At 43.6% G+C, this 12,887-nt stretch overlaps 1 long non-coding RNA gene across 1 annotated transcript; it reads left to right on the forward strand.

Annotated features, from left to right (window-relative positions):
- The first annotated feature begins 4,659 nt into the window (after positions 1-4,659).
- On the forward strand, positions 4,660-6,518 carry LOC147624126 (uncharacterized). The gene is made up of 2 exons (XR_015269050.1): positions 4,660-6,032; positions 6,215-6,518. It is a non-coding gene; the product is annotated as an uncharacterized LOC147624126 (long non-coding RNA).
- Positions 6,519-12,887: the final 6,369 nt, after the last annotated feature.

Raw genomic sequence — 12,887 nt, forward strand, 5'->3', positions numbered from 1 at the left:
CGAGAGGTGAATACTTTGTCGTTCACCGAGATTTCTACTGACTTATTTCAGTCATTGAGAGGGCTTTGCAGGACTGATAGTTATTTTGGTCCATTTTGGCAGAAGATCTAGTACGCGAGCTCATTGATTGACCAAGACTCAATGACTGAGCAGTCTACCATTCAGGCTGCAGGAGGCCAGTGGATGATTCGGAATGGTTTACTATTCCGTAATGACAAAATTTGTGTATCACAGATCCCCGACATTCGATCCAAGATTCTTAAGGAGTGTCACGACGCCCCTCGTTCACCCAGAGAGTTCTCTGAAGGAACGATTGTGCATTTGCGAGTTCCGAAAGATTCCGAGACTTTACGGACAGGTTGATCTCCGAAATTATCCCCTAGATACTGTGGACCATTTCATATTACACGAAGGATTGGTTCAGTTGCATATGAATTGGATTTGCCTTCTCATGTGAAAGTTCATCCTGTATTTCATGTCAGTAGACTTAAGGAAGTACTGGGTGGAACAGACCAGTTAGTTACTCCTCAAGAAATCATAGATGTCGAAAACATGATATTTGTTCCGCACGAACCTAAAAAGATTCTTGGATTTCGTGAAAGAAGATTGCGTAATACGCTTATCACGGAATACAAGATCAAGTGGAAGGATCGTGTTGAGGAGGACGCTACTTGGGAGACATTGACTACTCTTCAGAGAGATTACCCTGGCTTTTTAGTAAGCTCTTAGAGAAAGGGGAGTATGTCATGTGCACAGTGTGTATCTACCGTGTGCTACACGCACACAAGACTAGCTTTGAGGTTTGGGGAAGCTTGGAGCTAGGCAGGCTGTTTGGCGAGCTGAGTTAGGGATAGAGTAACGGGCGGGCACCCAAGTATGGACGGGCGGGCGCCCAAGTGTGGACGCCCGATGACCGGCCAAGAGCCTATAAAAGGGTGGCCAAGGTTAGTCATTATATATAGAGAGTCTCGCAAGTTTGTGAGAGCTCTATGGTCTTGGAGCCTCGATCTAGTGCAGACGTGCATCTGCTTTACGCAGTCAAGGCCAGCAGCAATCTCGAGGCCCGCGAGGGTAGCTTCGTGGCGGTATGGGACGTTCTCGAGGAGGAGATTGGTCGGTACGTCAACCTAGTTAGCTCAGCTCGTGGCTCGGTGGGGACAGCCAAGACTGTGGGCTTGCCCACCACGGCTGTCATGGTTGGGAGGTGAGTCAGGTCTGCACCCCCTTCTTGTTTGTTTGTTTGTTTGCAGGTTTCGAGTCTCGTACCAGGAACGATCACGAGGAGATCCGGTGGGGATTTGACAGTCCCAATCTAAGAGATGGATTCTCCCATAATCTTTACCTCTAAAAATATCCCAAGTAGTAGACATTTTGTCATAGGCACTTTGCTAACTCATGGTATCTGCTCAATTCCAGATGTAATGACGCGAACAGAATTTCCATCGGAGTCGGACCAAAAATAGCAACTCTCCTAAATTTTAGGAGTGTGGTCCTTTGTATTCTAAGATAATCCCCCATTCCCAAAGCTTGTACTTTCCAAATATTTAGACATCCTAGAGTCCACCAGACCCCTTTCATATTGAAAAATGTCCAGGCTGGTGACATGGTTAGTGGGTAAACATGAAGAGGCAAGTAGACATGGCGAAGGAGAGTGAGTAGATGCGGGAGCAGGGCAAATACAAGGGATGGGTGTAACATGCGGAAGCTTCGGGGGAGATCGGTAACTTCAATGCTCAGAAATCAGCACACGTTTCATAACGAAAATAATGCACAAATTGAATATAGATGTGTAGAAAAATAGAGAGAGAGAGAGAGAGAGAGGATTCGATTCGTCTGAGGTCAGGTGTGCATTGTCCAGCACATGCGTCCAAGGTCAGGTGTGCATTGTCCAGCACATGAAACAGTGCCTGTCCGCGTTGTGAGTCTCTCTCTGGAATGATGTCAGTTGGTGCTTTTGCTATTTACTATGAAGTGTTTTTGATGTTCACTAACCCTTGTATAGCTATGCAAGGAGAAAGGTGTTGTTGTTTGTCTTGAGATGGTTTCAGGGAAACATTGTTTATGGCTCCCTTTAATGGGATGAATTCTTTTCATGGCTCTCTTTATTGGGATGGAATATATCTATGGAGATTTCTTTCTTGTCGAGATTTATATAGATATTAGGCTTAACAGGCAATTTCTATGGACGAATCTGTCCGAGTTTATAGAGAAGAAATCTTTGGTTATCTCATGGATATGATGTTTTTATGGATAAAGTCCACCTCTACTCCAAGGTGTGTGGTTAGCACGGAGTATGTGGTAAGAGTTATGGTATACAAGGATTATGGTATACAGGTGTATGGATTCCTGGACTTCTTTTCTAGGAATTTGGATCCATCCTCAGGTTTATGGATTATGTTTATGGCTCCCTTTTACTGGGATGGATTATTCTTTTTGGCTCCCTTTATTTGGGATGCATTGGACTTATGGAACTCATGATTCACATACCCTGTGTAGTGTTCTCTTGTCCTACGTGCTCTCTTGAAGATTGTTTCTACCATGTGAGGGTGGAACAATAGAGAGCAGATGGAAGGGAACATGGGCACTTCAAAGGATAGTGACAAGCACAACATACCCTGTGTAGTGTTCTCTTGTCCTACGTGCTCTCTTGAAGATTGTTTCTACCATGTGTGGGTGGAACAATAGAGAGTAGATGGAAGGGAACATGGGCACTTGAGAGGGTAGTGTGAGTTGGTGGCCGAAATGCCTATAAACTATGTGTAGCAGAAATGCATATGGAACACCAGGTTATCTATGCCTGCGACGAGTGATTGTTTCCAGGACTCCTTGTTTAGCCGCCCTGTGTAGTATTTCTCTTGTCCTAAGTGCTCTTCAAGATGTTGCTACCTTGCTTGGTAGAACATAGAGCCAATGGTAGAGAATATGGGCACTGAAGTCGGGCCGGGCGTCAAGGCAGATCCTTGGTGATCTACATGGATTATGATATCTGGACTTATGGGACTGTTTTGTCTCGCCCATTTACTTGGGACATGGATTATGATATCTGGACTTATGGGACTGTTTTGTCTCGCCCATTTACTTGGGACATGGATTATGATATCTAGATTTATGGGACTGATTTGTCTCGCCCATTTATCTTGGGACATGATTATGATATCTGCACTTATGGGACTGTTTTTGTCTCGCCCATTTATCTTGGGACATGATTTTGATATTGGTATTTTGGAGACTTATTTAGTCTCACCCATTTCTTTGGGACATGGATTCTTCAGTTATATTGGATTTTTGAGACTGTCTCGTCTCGCCCAATCGATGGGACATGATTATATCTTGAATATATGGCTTGAAGCTGAAAGTTGCGGACAACTTTTAAGAAGTTGGGGAGGATGTCACCAGCCTGGACATTTCCCAGTCTGAAAGGGGTCTGGTGGACTCCAGGATGTTTAAATATTTGGAAAGTACAAGCTTTGGGAATGGGGGATTATCCTAGAATACAAAGGACCACACTCCTAAAATTTAGGAGAGTTGTTATTTTTGGCCTGACTCCGATGGAAATTCTGTTCGCGTCATTACATCTGGAATTGAGTAGATACCAAGACTTGGCAAAGTGCCTATGACAGAATGTCTACCAGTTGGGATATTTTTAGAGGTAAAGATTATGGAAGGACCCATCTCTTAGATTGGGACATGTGGCAAGAAAGTGGACCAAAGTGAGACAAGTGGCCTGACACTTGTTATAAAGTGGATCAAAGTGAGACAAGTGGCCTCACACTTGTCACTTCAGCTATTGTGTGGCTCTCCACTTGTCATTGTAGCCTTCTCTTGCCATTTTAGCTCATGGGAGGCCCAAATCTATAAATTGGAGCCCTCTCTCTTCATTAAAGGAGGCTCTCTTGCTGCACACTAGCCTCTACCACCGTTGAAGGCTGCCCTAATGATGGCTACTCTCTTTCTCTCTCTCTTGAAGGCTGCCCATGAAGAATACCGGCTGTTGGGGACTGTTTTGGAGGCTTCCATCGCGAAGAAATCCTGAAGGCAAGGGTATTCAATCATTTATTATGATTTCTAGCCATTGTATGTGTTGTACCAGCATTTGTACTTGCTGTACCTGTTGTACCAGCCACCGTACTAGCTGTACCAGCCATTGTACTTGCTGTACCAGCTTCTGTACTTGCTGTATCTGCTGTACCGCCCACCATACCGACTGTACCAGCCACTGTACCTACTGTACCAGCCACTGTACTTGCTGTACCAGCTTTTGTACTTGCTGTATCTGCTGTACCAGCCACCGTACCGGCTGTAGCAGCCACTGTACCTGTTGTACCAGCCATTGTACTTGCTGTACCAGCCATTGTACCTGCTGTACCGGCTGAATGGAGAGTTGTACTTGCTGTACTAGCTCTATTGCATGAAGACCCGTGGTTTTTGGGGAAGAATCAGTACCCACACGGAGGTATATGGATTACATTGATGGCCCGGCATTTCTACAGCCTATGTTCCGGCTTGGTTGCCTCGTGTTGGGCTGTGTTATGGCATTTGTATTTGGATAATCCGGCATCTCCCGTGGGGAGAGTAAGGCCCTCAAAGCTTGTACATGATATTATTCTCCTTGGGTAATAAAATACTCCAAGGGGGGGGTCGGCCCATTCCGGCCTCTATGCGGTGTCACACGTGCAAGCTCCATTTTCAGCATTTGTGGATGTTTTGTCCAGCTTATGTTTTATGCAAAGTGATGATGAATATGTGTTAAGGCTGTGGCCATGTTTAAATGTTTTAATATGCATTGATGGTATCAACAAGTGTGTCAAAGGCCCTAGTCCCCCGGGCACCGCCGCTGCGAGTTACACATATTGATGCCTCACTTCAGCAGGTTACATACAGAGCACATGGCAGTTAGGATACATGACTGGAAAAACAGTGGCTGGCCTTGTCTTGCCCGCAGTCAACATCAGAACATCAGCTTCCATGCATTTAACATGGCTCGTTAAATGCATTTAACATGATTCTTTGCCTTGGCTTGTTTGACGCATTTAACATGGCTTGTTGGCCTTGTCTTATTCCATGCATTTAACATGCCTGAGGCATATGCCAGAACAACAAGATGGACAAGCATGGACTCTCTCTAGATGCATTGCCACCATTCAGGAGCTCTGGCAGATAAACATCCGTAGGCATGCAAATACCTAGGCACTCATATGTAGTTTCAGCACAGAGGATTCATCCTCACGACAGGATTCACACATGATGATGAAGAGCTGCTGGTATGGAGAGAGTGCGATATGAATGAGGTCGACACTGAGCAGCATACTGTCAATACTATGAGATCAAAAGTCACAACGTATCGCTCTTGTATGCACCCCAACCCCCCTCCCCCCGTCCAAACACACACACACACACACACACACACGCACACACACACACACACACACACAAACACACACACATGAGATCAAAGGTCATCTCCGGTGCCTATTCCCCACAAGAAACTCGGCTAGTGGACACTCCTCACATCATTCATTTAGAGGGTTGACAGCATAGAGGGCTAGAAAGCTAGGTGATGACCAGGAGAGACGGGCACCAGTGACCAGACCAAAGCACCCTTGAGAGACTCTAGGCACCATTCTTCATTTAATCTTTTTGCACATGTATTTTGCTTTACCATGCCTAATACAATTTACAAATAATCTTTACAACTGTTGAATTACCATGCACCCGTCGCGCTTGCATGTGTTCACGCGGGCGCATAACAACTGTTGAATTTTTGGTATGCACGCATGTGTGTGTTAGCATGTCTGTGTGCGCGTGCGTGTGTGTGTGAGAGAGAGAGATTGAGATTTTGAGATATTAAAGTCTTCAAACGACCCCAAGGGTCTATGAGAGAGAAGGAGAGAGAGAAGGGGGGACTAAACCCTTTTGACCTTTTGTGGAATCTCGAGGACAATTGGTCAAAATCTACCTGCTAATGAATCAACTCCAATAAAGCATGAGCCTGGTGGAGCTCATGATGACCACACACAAATGTTTAGCTCATTGTAAGTAAACGAAATTTATCTTACAGCGTTGTATTGACACTTTATTCATTGGAAGTAAAATAATTTCACCTTGTGTGTGTGTGTGTGTGTGTGAGAGAGAGAGAGAGAGAGAGAGAGAGAGAGAGAGAGAGAGAGAGAGAGAGAGAGAGAGAGAGACTATCTATGTTCTCTTAACATTTCAGAGAAGGGTGGGAAATGGCCTTTACTTCAGATATGGGAGTGCTGGATGATGGAGCAAGTATTCAATCCAATTACCAAATCAACTCATCATCGCTACTAGGAGAAATTTCTGATGATATTGATGCTCACACTTTTCTTCAAGAGAATTTAGAACTCAAGGAATTTCATGAGAAATGATTACACATCATTATTATTTGACGTTCTTAACTCTCAATCATGTCATCAATGACTCTAATATACATTTACAAGATGCTTTAGTTTTTTGAATCTTAATTTTTTGGGTTAAAAAGATGCCTTTTTTAACCATCCATGTGTTTGTTTGATGGGCTTAGCATAGGGTTCCCTACCTACCTTCGAATACTTCTGGAATGTTTGTATGCAATGCTAGCTTTTATACTTATTCTCAAGTTTTACAAACATCCCTTTCTTAAGAGAGTAACATATTTTGTGGTGACGCACAACAATGCATCTAGTTTGTGTTGCTAGCAAGCTTCCACAATTATGCAAACAACTTTGTTAAACTCCTTTTAAAACATTTCTATGAAGTGATTTTCTTTTACAACCCTAGTTGATCAAAAAAACCCTCTTGAAGGTTATGTAATTAAGAATACATGATGGAGTGGATGCCCACTTAGTATCATCTTTCTTATACGTTAACCACTTCGCAAGTTAACATGGTTTTACCCGCCTACTTGAACGGGCCTTATCTTTTGTAAGATGGCGCTAGACTTCATAAAGTGGCTTTTACCCAAAGCTTAATTCGCTAAATAGAGAAGTCACTAACTTTGTGTATTTGCTTTTGACTAGAACTAGTGGCTCGGGATTGTTTTTAAGCCTAGTGTGAAAGCTAGTCACTTGCATATATCATTTTTGACAATAAGCGAGACACATTCATTCCCTTGCAATAGAATACTGGTGAGCTCTCCTTCTACCTACCTCTTGCTTGTGGTCTATTAAATCTTGCATGCTTCATGATAGGTTTGTTTGTAGGATTCTTCCTCTCATTAGCTGCTTCTCCACCCACCCTTTATGAGAGAGGACCACTGCAAAGGATATCTCCTTCATCTAGGCAAAGGAGCATTCCGGGGTGATAAGGGACTTGAGGATGTAAATGGAGGAGCTAGAGCATCCATACGGAAAGTTGCATTGTGGCTCTACGGCAAAGTACCAAACGACAAGGCTTACCTGAGTCGGCAAGGCTAAGGTAAGCCATTAAACATATTTGGCGCCGTCGGGGAAAGACTAGGGCTTAGCTTTGTTTGTCTCATGTCCATCCCAAGCTATTGGGATCACCCAATATTGCTCGGTGTTGATTAGGAGGTCACTGTTGGAAAAGCATTTGCTCAATGTTTCACTCGTGTTATTACTGTGGGTGATGGATGTGCTCTATTTTGTAAGGCTCAAGCACCCGTGAACTCCCAGTTTAGATACTGAATGGTAGCCAAATGTGGTTAGGAGATGGCTTATGTAGACTTGGCACTCTTCTAAGTAGGATGCATGCTTGTGCAGGCTCTCTTCTAAGTAGGATGCATGCTTGTGCAGGCTATGTGACCACATTAGCAAGCTTACGTCATACAACAATCGAGGACACATTATTCTCATACTATGAGGCTCGTTTGAGGGTCCAGACAGTCTCTGATGGGTGTGGGATGATATGGTCAATTGGTCATTTTGGATAATATTGTCCTTGACGAATGATATGGTCAGTTACTCAATTAGGACCAAGTCGTGAGTATCGACCCACATCCATACCGACCCTGGGTACTACACATAGACTAGTTTTGGCACTGTAATTCTATCATCGAGTTCATTGTGTTAAAGCACTCTTATAAGCAAGACATCCTCCATCCAGAGTCTCTCTAGATCACCATCAAGGTCATTACCCAGAGTACATCGGTGGATAGACATCCATCCATTTATAATCACGTTTGCAAGCAGTAATATTATTTACTCTCCACTTCTTTCTGTAATTCAATGCTTTGTATTAAGTTGATCCTGATTCTTCTATTATGTTTTCTTACATGGTATAAGAGCATGGACTCTAGGCAAAGCTTGTTTTGGTAGTTTGATATTTGAAGCCACGTTGCAGAGATGCCAACCTGCAAATAACGCAACCGCTTGTGTCCATCCTCCACCTTTTGGTGATGGAAAGTTGGATAAGACAAATTACACTCTCTGGGAGTTCAAGATTAGGTCTATTCTTGATTCATATGATTTGTGGCAAACCACAACAAGGGTTGATGCAAAGTGGGGTCCTACTCCCAACAGATCCAATACAGACCATACTGCCAGATCCTGCTCTCATGTTGGCATGGAGGCGAAGGAATGCATATACGTTATGTGCCATCGTCACCAACATCATTGATTCGGTGAGATGACCTTGATTCAACATACTACCATGGCTTCTGAAGCATGGAAAGTTCTAAAGAGCCAATATGAGACGAGGAATCAAATAAGGATTCAAACCTTGAGAATAGCTTGCAATAGAAAGGTGACAGAGAAATTTATATCATGGATAAAGAATCTACAAGATCAGATGATGGCGACAATGGGATCACTAAGATTATTCTAGTAGTGCATTGTGTATGGAATGAATGGATAAGGTTTGAGTGCAAGTGAAAGTTTGGGAGAAATTGGTCGTTTTTGTTGTGTGGGCGTGTATTGGAGTGACCTTAGAGGGAAGATCCACTGTTTTTTCCTTTCAATTTTGATGTTTGTATCACCAAATTCGTGATCGTGAACGAGCATTACATTCCTTATGTCCTAGCACAATCATTTTGGAACATCTGGATAAGTAATTTGCACCCCAACTCCTCTCTATCGACGCGGGAACCTTACACGTGAAACTACAGAAAAATAGTTCACGACGTAAACTACTTCCTACTATTTCATGGCGTGAAGTGCTCCCGCAATCAGTGCCACAATTCACGGGATTACCTTGCTAAAAATAGGTTATCTTATCCTTACATCTTTGACACCACGGATCCAACAAAATTATAATCCGTAAATTAGCAAAAATTGCTTCATGACGTGAAACACTAAAGTTCACGACATGAACGGTTTTTTGACATCTCACAGCGTGAACCAATTACTTCTCAACGACATGAACTATATGGGAACTCATGACTGGAATGGTTTACCATTCACGTCATGGGGACTCATGACGTGAATGGTTTACCATTTCACGACGTGAATGATTCTCTGACTTCTCACGTCGAGAACTATTATTTGTAGTCTCACGGCTTGAGAAAACAAATCGACAGTACCTTACTAAAATTCAATTAGGGTAGCAAATTAGCTTATCAAATCACATTCACATGCACTTGAGGTCTGGAAAGCTCATTGGAGACAACCTCACTCCCGACGCAACGAACAGTGCATCAAATCACACAGGATCTTCCTATCAAAAGAGTGTTGGTTCATGCCACTCACAGTGAGCACTGAATTGAGTGTCTTAAGGAATCTAACCACCATTGAGACAAGTAGTGAAGAATCCATGGAAGAAAGGCTACAATTCTCTAGGTTTGGGGAAGAGGAGAAACCACCCTCCCCTACCAGATCTAGTGGTATCATTGATATAGCCCATTGATTTTTTGGTCTCCAAACCAATAATATTGAGAAAGGGCAATGTACGGGCATGGGTCCGTCAACCACAATTGGACTAGGTCCAAGGCAAGAATTACCAACCCAACCTTCAAGTTCTAGGCTATCTAACACTGGCACCCCTAGAACAAGAAGAGACTTGGAAAGCATAGCTAGGACAAGTCAAGTATTTTTCCCAACCTCAAAGGAAGTAGAATTAGATTTGAAAAGGATTGAAGTAGAACGGCAGCTGCAAGAATTAAGCTTAAGGAAACAAGAGCTCGATACTCGAAGGGCTAGCGCGTCGAACAAAAGGAGATGAGAAATGTGAACCTATTTCAATCACGTGGCAAAGAGCTAGAAATGGTTATGGGCAGGAGTGGGAGAAATTCCAAACTTAGAGCCCATTAATGAAGAGCCAAGAGAAGAAGGGTTCGCAACCCAAGATGAAGGGGATAATCTACCGAGGGAAACTGGTGACGTAGAGGACCCCACTTGTACAACCAAGGAGGACATCACGAGCAAATGATCAATCATCCCACGTTCTTACACACAGGACATGGAGCTCTTGATTCTACAAAGGTGTGCAAAGGCTACTAATGCTGAGCCAGTCCAGAATGAAGTGGCTGGACCAACCTATAGACCAGAAATGCCTAGAAGTGCCAATATTGGAAGAGGACAAGGTCTAGGTAGGGGGGAGTAGCTCCTCAAAGACCAAGGGTGGATCCAAATGTAGATCTTAATGCGGCCACAAGGAGAGATTTGTTGAATATGACTGTGGAAATGGGCCGAGGAATGGTCAAGGAACTAGGCACTGCTTTAGAATCCAGACCATCCCAAATGAAGCCACATATCATTTCAAAGCTCATACAAAAGTTCTCTAGAGATGGGGATCCGATCCAGCATGTGGAGATCTTTGAGTCCTCATATGAAACCTGCGGAGCTAGTAATTGATGTGACCATGATTCACGCCTTCTCACTGACCTGAGAAGGAAAAGCTTATCAATGGTTTCGAACCCTCAAGCCAGAAGATAAGATCAATTTCACTCGGCTCAAGAATGTGTTTGTGTCAAGCTTTGCTCGACGTGGCGACAGATGGAGTCCTGTGGCAGAGCTGCATCACATCAAACACAAAGAAATTGAGTCTATGCGGCGAGAATATGTGTCCCGGGGCTAAAGCACTTGAATGCAAGATGAAAACTGTGAGAGAGGCTAACTGATATTGCCATGCTTTCGGAGAGGACTCCCGAGGCCACAAAATTAATGATTATCTAGTATTAGAGCCCGACCAGATACTCTGGATGCATGTTGTAAGCTGGAAATTGAATATGAAGATAATATGCTGGAATTGCCACAACCAGAAGATGTTAAAATATCTTCGACAGCGACTTCGCGAGTTTCGAGTCATTAGGAAATAGGAACTCATAGCAAGCAAGTTGGGAACATGACTGTGGAGGACGACGAACTCAGTAATGCCATACTGGACAAATTGAAGGTGAAGGATGGAAGAGAGACATTTGGGCATACCAACCTTTACCCTCGTAGAGATTTGGTGTGGTGTTCTATGTGTAGACTGAATCACACTACCATTGAATGCCAACAGTTAAGAGCAAGGCCATTACTCTATTGTGCGCATTGTGTAAAATTAGGGAATATCTACACCTCCATGTGTAGATATCCAAGGTTCCAAACCGTAACAGTTGTGCCAGCACACCTAGAGCACCACTGGCTTTACCAGCACCACCCGTGCAAATCACTACAGCTGCAAGACAGCCAAACCATTCCTTATTTACCTAGGGAGATGTTTCGAATATAAGACACTTCACCTCTGCCGCCTGCCACCTGTTCTACCACCACAACCACCACAGACTAAAATCAACCAAGTACTGATTGAAGATCCATCAGAGGATATGGAGATGGTGTGTGAGGTAGAAATCAGTAGTGATTACTATGAGGAAGCTACAGAGATTGCACCATAATTTTATGTTTTACAGAATAACACACCCGTACCTGTGTTTCAAACCACGGTACAATGGAAAGGTAAGGACATAAACGCAAATATGAGGAGAGGGACACTATAATTTTTTGGTTGCGGTAGACCACATCGAATCACTGAATGTCCTAACAAGAATGTGGTTCATATGTGTCAAACTCAACAACTGACTGCACACCCTAAGGACATGCCAATTCTTACTTGTGCTAAATGTGGGATCGATCATTTGATCAAAGATTGCCCATACCGCGCAAGTGGTTTTGCTTCCACTTCTAACTAGGCCACCATCATCCGGACCCTAGTGTGCAACTTGGAAACATCACGCCAGTGAATGTCCTGACACGAGTCCAAGCCCAACTAGGGGACAAAGGGAAGAACCCAGCAGATGCCACCACTTCTAGAACTAGCAAGAGAAGAAGGGTGAAAAAAGTGGGTAAAGGTGACACCACGGTGGATTTGAAGAAGATACTATCGACATCGGATCCACTCAATCAAGAGAAGAGAGGGATCAAGCGCTAAAACCAAATGAGCTTGACCAAGAGGCGCAAGGGGAAAGACCATCAACCCCTAAAGGAGTTGGTGAATACCCAAATGCTGAAGAAGAGATAAGAAAACTTGAAGAAGCCAGGGCCCAGAGGAGCATCAATGACTTTACGAAGCCAATATTACGGGCTAACCGGGCCAAGGATACAATGTATCCAAGAAACGAATCGACAAGGGAAAGAGAATTGGACGTACCTACTCCGATTCCAGAAGAGTCAGAAGAGGGATCTCAAGGAAACTTGATGTCAAGAATGTTTGAGGAGGTTGCGCAAGATGGATATAAGATGCACACATGGAAGGAAGCCTCATTTGCCAGAGAGCCCAGGGACATAGGCAGTCTCATAACTGTACTGTCCGTGCTAGACATAAAAGAATGGGTAGAGGGCAGACTAAAGCCAGTAGACACTGTAGAGGAGATTCAGTTACCTCTAGCAGAAAGGAACTTAAAACACGCAAGGGAAAGAATACCCAAATTTGTCAAAATATCGATTAATCAATTGGGGCATTATTATTATGAAAGTGACAACACTAATGCTACAATCCCAATTCATCATAAC

This window comes from Cibotium barometz, chromosome 25 (genome assembly GCF_041138505.1).
Source record: "Cibotium barometz isolate CiBa-2024 chromosome 25, ASM4113850v1, whole genome shotgun sequence".
NCBI classification, from domain to species: Eukaryota; Viridiplantae; Streptophyta; class Polypodiopsida; order Cyatheales; family Cibotiaceae; genus Cibotium; species Cibotium barometz.